At 46.2% G+C, this 15,896-nt stretch overlaps 1 protein-coding gene and 1 pseudogene across 1 annotated transcript in view; one reads left to right on the forward strand and one right to left on the reverse strand.

Annotated features, from left to right (window-relative positions):
• Positions 1-3,494: 3,494 nt before the first annotated feature.
• The window catches only part of SFMBT1 (Scm like with four mbt domains 1), a 120,161-nt gene continuing 107,759 nt past the window's right edge, over positions 3,495-15,896 (forward strand). Inside the window, 1 exon segment of the mRNA XM_038566172.1 lies at positions 3,495-3,665. The gene's annotated coding sequence lies outside the window, so the exon portion shown is untranslated.
• On the reverse strand, positions 13,369-13,561 carry LOC119877337 (annotated as a pseudogene).

Raw genomic sequence — 15,896 nt, forward strand, 5'->3', positions numbered from 1 at the left:
CCCCCATTTTATATATTCCCTAGGCCTAGACGGAACAAGTAACTTGCTAAGGTAATGGGGGTGGTAAGAATTGGACCTGGATGCTCCCATCTTCAAAGCCAGCATTCTTACTCCCTGTATGTTTACTAGAATATGTATGGTCACAGGAAACTGGTGTGGTTACCAAGTGATATTCTGAATAACAGGAAGCTCTGTGAAAGGCAAGATAGCCCTGTTAGATGTTAGAACCTATTCTAAAGAACCAATATTTAGATCTGTATGGTATCTGCTCCAACTGAGGTCAGTGAAAAGAATTGGAGAAACAGATCGACCGGAATCAAAAGCCTACTGTAAAAATAGATCTTACTAAAAAAAAGCAGGGGAAAAATTATTTAATAAATGATGATTGCATAAGAAATAAAAACTGGTGATGCTGGTGGTGAGTTAAATCCATATTTTATTCCACACAGGAAAATAAACTTGGGATGGATAATCATCAAAGAATTAAGTGTAAAGTGAAATTGCAGAAAATTAGCAGAAGGGACACCTGGGTGGTTCAGCAGTTGAGTGTCTGCCTTTGGCTCAGGGAGTGATCCCAGAGTCTCGGGATTGAGTCCCACACTGGGCTTCCTGCATGGAGCCTGTTTCTCCCTCTGCCTGTGTCTCTGCCTCTCTCCCCCTCTGTCTCTCATGAATAAATAAATAAGATCTTAAAAAAAAAAAAAAAAAGAAAAGAAAAGCAGCAGAAAATAGACCATCAGATGGGTCGAAGAAAGCTCGTTTTATCAGCATTCGAGCGATAAAATCACAAAGGACTAGAATGACAGATTGAACATTAAAATAAGACAAAAAAGACCAACAGACTGGGAAATATCTGCATCATTGATGACACAGGAATAATACAGATGATACAGAAAAATACTTATTCAAAGTCAGAGGAGCTTCAAGTCCCCAGCAGGTGAATGGATATCAACAACCATTCGCAGAAAGGGGAATAGACAGTAAATGATGGAAAAACACTCATTTTTAAAGTCATCTAAGAGAGGTTAAAGTAACCTCAAACTACTCACAGACACTAGTAAAGTAGGAGGGGAAAAAAGATGGTTCCCTCTGCTTAGAGATGTGTCTCACACCTCTCTACAATCGTTCCTGGGAGGCAGCAGCATGAGCCAGGCAGAGCTTTAGGGCAGGTCCTCCCGCACCGCGGAGCAAGACCCCTCTGCCTTCCGCCTGGTAACTCAACTGCCAGGAATTTGCCCTGAGTGCAGAATTAAAGGACATATTAGCAGACGATGGTGAAGAACCCAAACATACCCTATCACGAGACTGAATAAATAAACGCACGAGGATACCCGCACATCTTCAGAATGGATCAAGCGAAGGGAAGAAAACGCGAAGGGATAGCATAGTAGCAAACACAAAAGAAAACTGTGTGGTTGGTTGCAACTATGTAAAGACACGTATATAGGTGGGAGGTTTTACGGCTTCCGCAGTGGTTATGGATACTTTGTACATTTTTTCTTTTCTCTGGTTGTCACGTTGTCTTTAAGTGGTGGCCAAAAAAAAAAAAAAAAAAAAAAAAATCTGGATTCAAATTCGGCCAGCAGCGTAACTCGGGGCAAGTTCGGCCGGAGAGCGGGTCGTGTTCCCCCGCGCGGTGGTGCCGAGGTCGCCGAGGTCGCTGGGGAGCCGCTGAGCCCGCGCTGGCACCTCGGACCTCGCCTCCCTCGCGAAAGGCGGGAGCCATCGGCGCCGGGGGCCGGGAGCGCCGGGCCCTCGCGGGGTCTCCCATCCCGAGGGGCGGGCGGGCGTCCCGCGGACCTCGCGGGGGCGGGGCCGGGCTCCGAAAACCCAGAGCGCCCGCAGCCGCCTCGGGCCCCCGGCGCCCCCGCCCCGCCCCGCCGGCCCGGCCCGGCCCGGCCGCCGTCTTGCGCCCCCTCGCTGCGGCCCCGGGCGGCGGGCGCACTCGCATCTGCGGGCGCCTCCCGCGGAGGCCGGGGCCCCGCGCCGCCCGTTCCCCGGCTCATGCCGCCTTGCCCGGGGCGGTCACGTGCGGACGGCAGCGGCGCGGCCGCCCCGAGCCTCGGGGAACGGGGGGCGGACCGGTGGGCGCTGGGGCCGCGGGGCGCGCGCGTCTCCCTGGCCGGGCCCGTCCGCGCCGTCGGGGGCCCCGCAGGCGCCGCCGCGTGCCCTGCGCCACGGCCTCGGGGGCTCGGCGGCAGTTGGGGCTCGGGGCGCGGGGGCGGGCGCGGGGGGGCGGCTGGCGGGCCGGGGGCCGGGGGCACACGCGCAGCGCGAGGGGCGCGGGCTGCCGGGAGAGCGCGGGTGGGGGGGCGCGGGCGCATGCGCGGTGCGCCCGTGCCATATTGGAATGAGTCGGAGCGCGGAGCGCCGCCGCCGCCGCCGCCGCCGCCGCCTCCGCCGGAGCGCGGGTGGAGGGGGGCGGGGAGAGCTGCCGGCCGCCCGCTCCGCGAGCCCAGCAGGAAGGAGGGCGCGCGCGGGCGGGCGCGGGCGGCGCGAGCGGAGAAAGCGCCCGCGCGGGGAAGCGAAAAGAAGGAAAGAAAGAAAGAAAAGGAGCGCGAGAAGGGGGAAAAGCCAGCGGTCGAGCGAGGGCGCGCGCGAAAACTCCCGGCAGGTAAAAAAGCGGGGCGGCCAGCTGGGCCTTCCCGCGCGCGGCGGCCTGGAGGGGCGGCGGCGGCGGCGGGCGGCGGCGGGCGGCGGGGGGCGGCGGCGGGGGGCGGCGCGGCGCCCCTCCCCTCCCCGCCCGTCCCCTTCCCTCCGAGGCGGGCCGCGCAACTTTGCGAGCGGAGAGCGGCCGGGGCCGGGGCCGGCGGGCGGCGGGCGGCGGGCGCGCGGGCGGAGGCGCCAACGGGCGGCGGCGGCGGCGGCGGCACGTTGGGGCGGGGGCGGGGCGGGGGGAGCGCGGCGCCCGCGCGCGGCCTCGCGCGCCCCCCGCGGCCGCGGCCCCGGCCCCGGCCCGCCCCGGCCCCGGCCCCGGCCCCGCGCACCGGCCGGCCGGGCTGCAGGAGCGCGCCTGGGCGCCTCGGCGCGGCGGAGAGCGGCCCCGGGCGGGCGGGCGGGCGAGCGGGCGGCGCGGTGCGCGGCGGCCCCGCGGGCGTGAAAGGGAAGTGGCGGGGCGGCGGTGCCGGAGGCGCCCAAGTTCCCCGCCGCGCGCCCCTCCCCGCGCTCCCGCCCGCCGAGCCCCCGCGGACCCGCCCCCCGGGCTCGCTCCGGGGCCCGGGCGCGAACCCGCAGCGGGGCCGGGGGCCCGGGGGCGGGGTTCGGGGCCGCGGGCCGCGGTGGGGGGGGGGCGCGCGCTGCCCGCGCCGCGGTGCGAACTTCGGAGGCCCGAGGTGGCCTCTGCGCCGCGGGCGGAGCGGGGAGCGGGGAGCGGGCAGCGGGCAGCGGGGAGCGGGGAGCGGCCGCCGCAACCGGTGGCTTGGGGCCTCCCCGGAGCGGCGCGCCCGCGGGCCGTGGGCTCGCCCGACCCCGGCCGGACCCGCGCGCCCCGAGCCGCGCGCCCCGGAGGGCCGTGACCGTTTCGATTTCTGTTCCCAAGTCTCGGTTCAAGCCGCGAAGAGGAGGCTGCGGAGAGCGCGAGCAGAGAGCGCCGAGAAGCAAGGCCTGCTCTGCCGGGGAGCAGAAACGCCTTGTGAGAACCAGAAATAAATTCCCGCGGAAAGGATGTATGTTAAGTTTCCAGCGAGATGTCAGCTAGCCGTTCCCCGGGGTCTGGACCTAAGCCGCGAGGCACGGGTCCACCCGCTCGCAAGTCCTGTTCCGCGCAGAGAGTTGGCTAGGACACCCCGGCCAGAGACCAGGTTTTTTATTTAGCGCACGCGCGCGCGCGCGCGTGTGTGTGTGTGTGTGTGTGTGTGTGTGTGTGTGTTGGGGGCTTATTCCCAGCGGGTCACTCTAAGCCCTGCTGCTGGTGAACGGCCCCAAGCGATGTCTCCACGAGTCTTAACTTAGTGACATAGTTTTGAGAACCAAGTAACCATCCAAGGGATTTGAAAGGAACTGAGATGCATTTTTGCCCCTCCCTGCAATATACCTTTTCCTCCTTGGAAGCACATTTGAGAGATGTCACACCCGACTGAATCGCAGGACAAATGCCTGCCTGAAAATGTAATTGATCATTTGCCAGCTGTCCTGAGAAGAGGAAAATGAGCGTGTCTTTGTGTGTACGCTTTGGGGGCCGTTGGCCTGGTAGTTTGAGGAGTGTGTTGAATCCTTCTCTGCCTTAGGTAGATCCAGAGTTCATATTTGTTTACAGTGTCACAAAAGTAACGGCCTGGTGGAAACGGGAGTGGCTCAAGATCAGGAAACCCTTCTGTTGCTACTGTTGTCATTGACTAGCTGCCTTATCTCCATAGGGTTCTTAGCCTTAAAGATTTGGTTTTCCTTATTTGCAAAATCAGAGAGTGAGTAGTAGATGATCTTTCTGCAGGCTTTCAGATCTCAATTTGGCAACTTTTTAAAATGAGAGATTAAAAAAAACAAAAACACCGCAGTCTATTTTGACAGGTTCTACATAAAAGTGTTCACAATAAATATACGTCTTTATTAAAATACATTTGGAAAAATCTTATTTGCTACGTCTAGTATTTATGTCACTTATTTGAACAAAGGCATTTATGAATGTATTTCAGTGTGTTTTAAAAATTATGTATATATTTTGTATTTGAGGTCTGATTTACAATAAGACCTTAAATGACTTATATGGCCCAATAACCACACTCAGACCAAGATACAGCATTTTCAGCCTCCCAAAGGGCTCCCTTTACATTTCTCTTGTTCAGTAAACGCCTCTCCCCTCCCCAGGGTGACTTTTGCTTCACAACAGGACCCTTTTGAGGGTGAAGGGCAGTAGTAAGCTGAGGGACAACAGGTGTGTAAACCTGGGGTTATGGTCATTTTTGCCATGACCCTAAATGCTTTTATAACGGTTTTTACTACCTGGAATTCTAAGACTTCTTAGCCAGAAGGCCACTTACCCAGCTGAGACTTTGCAGGGCTTTGCAGGTTTGGATCTGTGGTTGTTGGGCATCCTTGTGGTCACGGGCCTAGTATTGATGTGTTACTTCCCATTATTGGAATACTGGTGTATTTCCAGATAGTAGATTTGGAAGGATGGATCATGAACTTTCCCAACAAGTCAGTGTTTAGGGTTTTAGTAGATGAATCAGTTCCTTAAAGCCTAGAATTTGCTGAGAAAATTGAATGAAAATTGATTTTTTAAAGTTCAGTGAATTAAAGAATGTGGGCATAAAGCTTTAACAACCATTTAAATGACAGCAATTAACTTGATTTATATATGCAGGATATTCGCCTGGTTTATCAAGTCATTAAAGCTCTAGTGATGAAAGCAAAAACAAAAGGTAACTAAAAATTATGTCAGGTGCGATTAATTTTTTTTTATTTCAACCTGATTAGGATACCTTTTTATATTAGCCCTCTAAAAAGATTTTTTTTTTTTAATATTCACTACTGAAAGGAAGTACTTGGAGCGATTTGCTTATTCTCCCCAAATACCTTTTAATGTATTCCTGTACATTTTCTGGTTTCTGCTCCTAAAGGAGTTAGAAATTGTAAGTGAATTCTTGGTAATTCTTCACACTGGCCTGTGTTTTTACTGCAAGGACGTCTGTGATGTAAAGTTAGGAACTGTCTAAGGCCCGTGGTAGGGATTTATGGGGGCATAGTCCACAAAGTTCAAAGATTTTCCTTTGTGAAATGGATTCTGCTGAATAATTCTGTTTTCTATGACTAAGCCAGTCAGTTGACTAGCCAACAATTAAGCTGGATTTGGTTACTGTACTCCCAAGATTCACAGCATCGTTTGCTAAGACAGTAATCCATCACTTAGCGATGATTGATCCACTGGTTTTGTGTGGTGTGTGTGTGTGTGTGTGCGTGCGCGCGCGCATCTTTTTAGGTTTCTTAGTTTTTGTGGTATCAGATATTTAACTTAAAATTTATTGAATTTTGAGAGATGCAACTAAAGGTACAAAATGAGAAGCAAGATACCTATAAAAAGGCATTTCTTCTTTTGATATTTGTTTCTTTGAAAATTTTGATTTTTCTCTTTAAAAATGCTTTTCCTATCCATAACCTTGCTGCTTCGGTAGAGTACTTTTGCTTTCTCAGTGGTCACTAGACTGGGCTTAGCTACAGAATGGGGGTGTGGATGCACATTATCATTTGACTCTGAAGTCTATAGAACAGGTGAACTATCTAAACTTCATTGACCTTTTGTTAAAACTTCATGTTAATGTTTAAAAAACGACTACAAAGCAGAAAATAGACCATTATCTTAGCAGGTATTTTGAATGCAAAATATATATATATATATATTTTTTTTTTCAAAATATATATTTTTAAAAGATTTTATTTATTTATTTATGATAGAGAGAGAGAGGCAGAGACACAGGCAGAGGGAGAAGCAGGCTCCATGCAGGGACCCTCACGTGGAATTCGATTCCCGGACTCCAGGATCATGCCCTGGGCTGAAGGCGGTGCTAAACCACTGAGCCACCCAGGGATTCCCGCCAAATACTTTTATATTAAAAATTTTCTAATAATTTCCTAAAACTTTACTGTCTGGAATTATTTGGCTGTTAACCAATATTTTGGAATGATTTAAATGAGAATAAAAAAACATATAATCAGTAAATGGTATAACTTTATTATTACAGGGTAGTTTTAGTAATTTTTATTATCTAACTGGGATGTTTTGTAATTGAAATAAATATTTCTTTTTATACATAGTTGCTAAATTGGATGAAAGTCCCTAAGGATTTTGTTACTAGGGAGATTTTGAACCATTAGACTTGAGGGAGCAGGATTTCGACGTGACTGTTTTTTCAAGTGGTACTAGCACTATTGGAAAATGATTTAAAATTAAAAGTATGTGATCAGGTTGTTGCAAGTTCATCTTAAAATTTTACAAAAGTGGGAGAGAGGATAAAAACAAAGAAGTATTAATAGAAAAACTATGACTTCACTGCAGAAGTTTTAACAAGTTTGACTGTAAACCTTTGCCTTTAACTCAGAGGCACCTGAAGATTTGTATATAATTAATTTCTAGTCTCTTATTCAAGTGGATGTTTTTGACTGTATTCGGGTCTCTTAATCTTTAGATGATCACTCAAGGACATAATTACGAAGCAAACATGTAGACTGTATGTTGTGCTAAAAGGTACTAAGTTTCAAACTTTGTGGCTTGATAGTTGGTAATTTCAGAGTCAAGCATTTGACTGTGCAGGTAGAGGCTATGAGGTGGCGTTTCTAATAGGTTACAGTGCTGCATGCAGGTTCCTTTTTGACATTTGCTTAATTTGGAGGAAGGTTAGTTGTTAAACTCATTTGGGGTCGATAGGGCAGTTGAGAGTATCTGTTTGGGAAAGTTGGTTCTGGTCAGAGACAACGTTTGGAGAGGGTCTTAGATGAGAGGTCGTTTGTCTGCAGTTGGAAGTGCATGACAGTCATATATTTGGAATGACAACATGAGATGAGTGGAGAAATTTAGCAATTATTAAAATGCCTCAAGAGTTTTTCCTGCTGACAATCAATTTGAAGTGTTAACCAACAAGTATTTTGATTTTTTAAAAAAAGATTTAATTTATTCATGAGAGACACACAGAGAGAGGCAGAAACATAGGCAGAGGGAGAAGAAGGCTCCTGTGGGGAGCCAGAGGCATAACTCGATTCCAGGACTCTGGGATCATGGTCTGAGGCAAAGGCAGATGCTCAACCACTGAGCCCCTAACCAGGTGCCCCTAACAAGTATTTTGATTTGAATTCCAAATTGTTGCTATTATTATTATTATTATTATTATTTACCCTTAATAGTTTTTAAAAGATATTTGAGGTGGCTGCCATGTAATATCTACTGGGTCGTAAGGCTACCTGTGAGTTGCTGCTAGTGTTTCACTCTTTTCACATTAATTTGCTGCCCAGGTAGAGTGCTTTCTGGTCTTGGAGTTTTTGCTAGTGTTTTTCATATGGGTCATTTTCTGTAAAACATGCTTTCTTGGTGTTAAAAAATAGTATATAGTAATTTGGGATCATAATTTTAAGATACGTTTGGCTCATTTTTACTGTGTCAAAATACATAATGTTCTTGGAGTGATGAGATGGTGACAAAACAGAATCACCTAGCATGTCACCTGTCTAGAACATGGTAAACAGTGAGGAATATACATAACATAAAATTTCCCATTTTAAAATGTACAATTCAGGGGCATTAAATACATTCACAGTGTTGTGCAATTGTCACTACTATCTATTGCCAGAACATTTTGATCTTCCCAAACTGAAATTCGGAGCCCACTGAGAGTAACTCCCCATTTCCCTCTTCCTGCCAGCCCCTGGCAGACACCATTGTACTTTCTGTCTTACGACTTTGACAACTCTGGCTGCCCCATGTATGTGGAATCATACTGTATTTGTCTTCTTGTGAGTGGCTTGTTTCAGCATAATGTCCTCAAGGCTCAGCCATAGCATAGCATGTGCATCAGAATTTCCTTTTCAGGAAATACATTTTTAAAAAGATTTTGACAGCAGGTAAAGTAGGGGTCACAGAACCCTGTACAGGAGGACTGGTTTATCTCCTTTGGAAGAACTCTGTGGGTTGCCAGTGAAGCTGTGACAACCAGGTGCCTTTTCCTTAGACACAGTCCTGACACACTTGGTTATTGGAACGAACGTAAGAGAGCTGGAGGCAGAATGTGACAACTGGTGGAAGACGGGAAAGTAAAAAGCAAGGGTTGCTCCAGTCTGGGATCTCTTTTGGGTAGGGACAGAGAGCCTTGTGTGTCATAAGGTTTCACATCTTTGTGTATAATCGCTGATGTTCGCCATGTTCGTCTGGTTCAAAGCATTTATCCAGAACAGTTAACCAAAAAAATTTGTGTGTTCAAAGTTGTACATAAGCCTTTAGCTATCTGAGAGGCAAGATTAGTCAGTGACTCATTCGCCAGCTGTTCCGGTTAGTTGAGGTTTTGCCATATTTAACATCTTATTTCTGTATTAATGGAAAACTTAGTATTTAAAGAGGCTCAATAACCTACATAATAATGATACTGCATAATTAAAGCTTTATATTTTAAATTTATTCTATTACTTTCACTTTGCATTTGTGTAATGCAGATATCCAGTCACAGAGGGAAAGCAGGTCTGACAAAGCTAAGGATTAGGAGTCAAGTAGTTAGCATTCTCAGAATGGCTAAAGAGGTGTACATACGTTTTTGCTTTCATTATTGTTTTAACTCTTTATTTTTTAATGCATATATTAGTATAGTAGACATGGGGGTGAGTTTTCTGAATACTGTTACTGGAGAGAACAGGTATTTTGGGGCACCTCTTGATCACCATTCCCATCACTACCCTCTAGACGAGGCTGCTTTTGACTTTCTTGAAATCCTTGAAAAATTGACAATGTTAGGAAGCCTGATTTTTTTGTGTGTCTGTGCCTTAACTTCTCAGTTTTTAAATCAGAGTGGTTTAGTTGTTAGTAAGATTTTTCTGAAAGTGTCAGTTTCTTTGGTAAATACTGTCCCAAGGACACTAGTGAGGCACCTCTTTTATTCCATTCTTTCCCTCTTGTGTATCACTGATTCTCCTAAATTGTCAGTTAAGTACTGTGAAAAGTCCAGTTTATATATGAGTCAGTTTGTTAATTTTTAAAATAAGCATTGGAGTTTCTAAGTAAACTATTAGACGAGACTTCTTTTCCTTTCTTTTCTCTTTTTCTTTCTTTTTCTTTTTCTTTTCTCCCTCCCTCCTTCCCTCCTCCCCAGTGAGGGGCTTGAACTCACACCCTTGAGATCAGAGTTGCATGCTCTACTGACTGAGCCAGCCCTGTGCCCCCATACTTTTCTTTCTAAAAAAATTAGCAGGTGTTCTTTCCAGGAACACCTGGTTTCCTTTTGATTAGTTTTACTTATTTATTTTTTGAGCAAAATGGGCAAGGGTTGGTGGTCTAGTAACTAAAGCTAGAAATTTGGAAAAACTGGATGTTTTATAGTTGTTGTTATGATCACTTATTTATCTAAGCCCTTTAAACTCTTAATGTAATTGATGTTTATTATTTTCATTTTGTTCCCCCCCCCCTTTTTTTTTAAAGATTTTATTTATTTATTCATAGAGACAGAGAGAGGCAGAGACACAGGCAGAGGGAGAAGCAGGCTCCATGCAGAGAGCCTGACGTGGGACTCGATCCAGGGTCTCCAGGATCACGCCCTGGGCTGCAGGCGGCGCTAAACCGCTGCGCCACCCGGGCTACCCCCTCATTTTATTTCCCTTAAAAATTTTTTTTTAAAGATTTTTATTTATTCATGAGAGAGACACAGAGAGAGGCAGAGACACAGGCAGAGGAAGGAGCAGGCTCCCCACAAGGAGCCTGATGTAGGACTTGATCCCAGATCCTGGGATCATGCCCTGGGTCAAAAGCAGATGCCCGACCACTGAGCCACTCAGGTGTCCACCCCAAATTTTTTTTTTTTTTTTTTTTTTTTTTATGATAGGCACACAGTGAGAGAGAGAGAGAGGCAGAGACACAGGCAGAAGGGAGAAGCAGGCTCCATGCACTGGGAGCCCGACGTGGGATTCGATCCCGGGTCTCCAGGATCGCGCCCTGGGCCAAAGGCAGGCGTCAAACCGCTGCGCCACCCAGGGATCCCTCAAATTTTTTTAAGTAGGCTCCACACCCACTGTGTGTCTTGACGAACTCATGACCAGAAGATCAAGAGTTGCATGCTCTACTGATTGACCCAGTCAGGCACCCCCATTTTGTTTCCTTTTAAAAGCCAGTTTCCCAGTCCTCAATCATTAGTTCTATTTGCATTTAAAATATGCATAGTTTATATTATTATTAACACAGGTAACTTTTGTTTTTAAGATTTTTTTATTTATTTGGGAGGGAGAGGGAGAGAGTGAGAGCACATGCCCAAGTGAGCACACACAGCTGGTGCAGGGCAGAGGGAAAGGGAGGAGCAGCCTCCCCGCTGAGCATGGATCCAGAGACTGGGGCTCTATCCCAAGACCCTGGGATCATGACCTGAGAGGAAGGCAGATGCTTAAGTGGCTGAGCCACCCAGGAGCCCCAATACAAGTAACATTTTACACAAATTGGGAAACAGAGCTTCTTCTAGATGTTATTGGAGCCCTGTTTTCCTTAAGGGCAGATAGAGGCTCCAGGGTGAACTGAAAGCAGCTTTAAATGACTGTTGCCAGGCCTTTATTGCCAATAGTAGTTGCAACAAGGGAATGGAGGGGCTGGGCAGGCTCTTCTGGCCTTCCCTTTTAGAGTGGGTGTCCCTTCTCTGCAATGAGTGAGAGGGGGCGTTGCATGACTTCTGCTGCCAGACCCAGGGCCGTAAGGCATTGGCCCAACCCTTTACACTGATTTTGGCTTCCTATCAACTTACCTAAAAGGAGCTCTTTCCAGAACACCCCTGCTAGTGAAATCTTAGGTTCTGGTGTGGTATTCTTCTATAGTCTCCTCAAGGGGCTTCCATACCCGTGGCTGATGTTGCAGCTCATTGTGATCTCCTTTTTCTCTCAGAGTTCCAGCCCCTTCAGACCTGGACCCATTGTCCAGTCTTTCACTTGCTTCCTAGCCCTTCTGCAGCCTCTGCTTTGTAGAGCACCACCCGCAACCAGTCTTAGCCTATGCTCTCTCTGTTCCCGGACACAGGCTATCCCAAATTCAGAGTCACCTGCTGAGGTGGCCCTGGGTGTGGGTGGCCCCACAGGGTCCTGCCTTGAGGAAGACCCTTTTCTTTTTGCCTTCTGTGACCTTTTCGACCCTCCCTTGTTTCACTGTTTACGTCTCTCTCTTGGTGGATTCATCCGCATTTAGACTTCACCTGGCCCTTGTGCCCTCCTTTCTGCTAAGCTTTCCTTCCACATGACCTTTGCTATCTGGACCTCCAGTTTTGATGCCTCACCAGCCCCTCAAAATCCACAGGTCCCAGACAACCCCTCGTTTTATCCCAAAGCTGCTGCTCCTCTGGTAGGCCTGTCTGCCGAGGTCTCTTTCTTTACATTCCTCTTCAGTGTTGGTGTTCGTTTCGTGTTCCCCGGCAGCTCTCCTGGGGAACTCAAAATCTTCTTGGATTTCCAGCCTCTGCCTGAAGAATATTCGTGCAGTTCTGACTCCTTGGCTTTCAAACATTTTTAAAGCCGTGGATCCCTTTGTTCAAATGAAATCTTTCTAGGAAGCCCAATATGTAACATAAATAAAACTAGAGGTCTTTTTGGGGAAGGGAGTGAAGGGCCAGCCTCCCAGCGCTGCCCAACTCCTCCTCCTTGAGGCAGATTTGGCATCTGGCCCCTGGACTCTGTACATGGAGCTCCTGGAGTTACTGCCAGTACTGTCCTGAGGGCACTCTGTGTATTTGAAAATCACTTTATCTGTTTTGCACCCTGCCTCTTTCCCATTGGTTTTCCTTTGGAAATTTTTAATTGTGACTGATAAACATAAAATTAGTGCCAGTGATGAATCTTGCCAAGGAAAAGGAAAGCCACTTTGGAAAGTGAAACTGGGTATTAAAAAGCCAGTTCCATTAAATGCTGAAACCTTCAGAAGTGCCCAAGGGCTCCTTTCAAAATTTACGTCTCTTCTGACTATACTTTTCTGTCTTTAAAGCTGCATTTCTAGAACATGAACATTCAAGATAAGCTTAGTTTAATTTTACATTTTTGTTTTGTCCCTTTACTAATGTAGGTTTATTCAACCTATAATGTAACTAAAACATTAAATACTTGCAGAGAAAAATATAAACCTCGTTCTCTTGACTCCAAGTGGTTCCCCCCCCCCCCCCCCCCCCCCGTTCTCCAGTCCATCTGACATACTGTGGCCAGATAGAGCTTTCCAAACAAACCTGATTGTATCATGTAAAACTCCCTTTGCCAGTAGGGTGAAGGGCTCAGAATTCTGAAAGAGCTTTCCTTCAGTGACCTGTCCCACTCATCTCCCTCTCGCTCACGTGCTTTCCTCACCAGTTACACCAGGACCCTGCTCTTCTGCATATCCTTTTCTGTGGAGGTCCCTTTGTCTAGAGTGTCCTTTCATAAACACAGCACTTACAAAATGTCAATCTTGCATGTACCACTTTCACACTTTTTGCCATATTTGATCATCATACTCCTTTTAATATTTAATAAATTGACTTTTAAAAATTAGGCTTTTTTTAAAAAGGATTTTACTTACTTGAGAGAGTGTGCACCTGAGTGGGGGGCAAAGGGAGAGGGAGAAGCAGACTCCCTACTGAGCAGGGAACCTGATGTGGGGGCTCTATTCCAGGACTCTAAGATCAAGACCTGAGCCAAAGGCAGATGTTTAACTGACTGAGCCACTTATGTGCCCCTAAAAATTGGACTTTTAACTTAAATTTTATAAAGTATTATTACGTTTAGAAATGAAAAATAATGAAATACAAATAATAGTAAATCTAATCAGTTTGTTGGAACAATTCCTTCAGTTAGGTTCTCAACAAAGCCCCTTCTTTGTACTTAGCAATAATCGCGCCTCGGATAAACCTCATTGGCTACGATACTGCCACTGCGCAAAGCTTCCCTTCTTTGTACTTAAAATTTTAAAACTGTGTACCTGATGATAGATGATATTAAAGAGATGTTGAATTTTTTTTTTAAGGTGTGCTAATGGTGTTGTAATTATATAAGAGAATGTCCTTATTCCTAGGGGACAGCAGCTGAAGAGTTTAGAGGTAAGATGTCATGTCTCTAACACTTCCAAGTAGCTCAGGAAGTATATGTGTATGTTCATGTATATACACACATAAAGCTAACTGGGAAATTGTTAATCAGTTTTTTTTTTCTAAGATTTTACTTATTTATTCATGAGGGACACACAGAGAGAGAGAGAGGCAGAGACAGGCGGAGGGAGAAGCAGGCTCCACGCAGGGAGCCCGACATGGGACTCCATCCTGGGTCTCCAGGATCACGCCCTGGGCTGGCACTAAACTGCTGAGCCACTGGGGCTGCCCTGTTAATCAGTTTTTAATCTAAGTGCAGAGTATTTGGAATTTTTCCTACATCTCTGTTTGAAAACTTTGATGAAAGCCTATTTTTTTGGTGGGAGAAGGGGGCTCATAAAAATGGCTGCATGAAAGTTGGTATTGAAAAAATATTTATTTATTCATTCATTCATTCATTTATTTTAATTTATGATAGTCACACAGAGAGAGAGAGAGAGAGAGAGAGAGGCAGAGACATAGGTGAGGGAGAAGCAGGCTCCATGCACCGGGAGCCCGATGTGGGACTCGATCCCGGGTCTCCAGGATCGCGCCCTGGGCCAAAGGCAGGCACCAAACCGCTGCGCCACCCAGGGATCCCTCAAAAAATTTTTAACCGTAGCTCATTATGGGTAACACACACACACAGAGCATAGGCCCACTTGTTGAAGTGATGTGTAGACTACCACATTTTCAGTGTGGTGAGAACAGCAAATAATTGAAGTTCTTTTAAAAAGATAATTTTTAAATTGAGGTACAGGTGACATACAACATTATATTGGCTTCAGGTGTCTGGCATAATGATTCAGTATTTGTATATATTGGGGGATGGCCACTGCAGTAAGTCTAGTTAACATGTGTCACCACACACAGTTAACAAAGCTTTTTTTTTTTTTCTTGTGATGAGAACTTTAAAAAATCTGCTTTCTTAGCAAATATGCAATACAGTGTTACTAACCGTAGTTGCCGTGCTGTATGTTAACCTCCAGGACTTAATTTATTTTATAACTGGAATTTTGTGCTTTTGAAGTTCTTAATAAAATTTTATTTAACCAAAAAAATTTTTTTAAATTTAACCAATATCTGTGAAGTTGCAGTTGCAAGTTATATATGTTAGCTTTTCTCTCCCATTCCACCATAAAAATCTTACATGACACACTTTAAAAGAGGAGTCTAAAAAAAAAAAAAGAGTCTTTGTAGCTCATACGTCTTCTTGTGTCCCACCAGTGGTGTGGGTATTGCACAGAGAGGAGTGCACTCAGGAAATCTCTGCTTGCCCTTTGTAGGGCTCTGACTCTGCTCTTGTGTGAGGTCTTCCTTCCTGGACTCCTCCAGGGCAGTTAACTACCCTTGGCCCTGGGTGCTCAAGGAATTCTACATATTCCACTCTTACAAAGATTACAGTTGTAATTATTCAGTGTTTCTCACCTCTACCAGAGTTTGTGCTCAAGGTCAGGGACCCTGTGTATAGTACCCTGCACACAACCTAGCAGAGAGTGAAGCGTAGATAAACTATAGCTGATGAAGGCACAGAAGCAATATTACAGCACTACCATTTATGACATTCTTTCTTCTTGAAGATGTGTTCTAAACAAGAAGCTATTATGTTTAATTAGATTCCCTCTTGTCACTCCCAGGCTTAGAGCCTGCCAGTGACTTTCCATAGTCTTTAGAATAAAATCCAAACTCCTTTTGTGGCCTATAATGCCCTTTGTGATTTGTCCCCTGTCCATTTCTCCCACTTTTCCACCACTTCCCCACAATACCACCCACATGTGTTTTCTGTCCCTCCAAGCATAACAAGTTAGTTCCTTACCCCCCACTCCAGGCACTACTTTCTCATTACTGTTTGGTTTTCTTTATGGCACTTATCACTATATGAAATTATCTTATTTTCAGCTCATTTTAAGATTTAAATTGAAAATTTTTAATTTATTATATATACTTTGAAGCCACATTGTAGAGAATATTAAAATCGACTCCAAGGATGTTTTTCCTTATTGTTCCTTGTGAGAGAACTAGAGTGCCCTGATGCGTTGTTCTTGTGTTTACTCTTGTAAATTTCATGAAGACAGGAACTAGGTCTTTTTTTTTTTTTTTGAAATTAAAGTTTTAATTTTAATTCCAGTGTAGTTAACAGTCTTATATTTATTA

This window comes from Canis lupus, chromosome 20 (assembly GCF_011100685.1).
Source record: "Canis lupus familiaris isolate Mischka breed German Shepherd chromosome 20, alternate assembly UU_Cfam_GSD_1.0, whole genome shotgun sequence".
Taxonomy (NCBI): Eukaryota; Metazoa; Chordata; class Mammalia; order Carnivora; family Canidae; genus Canis; species Canis lupus.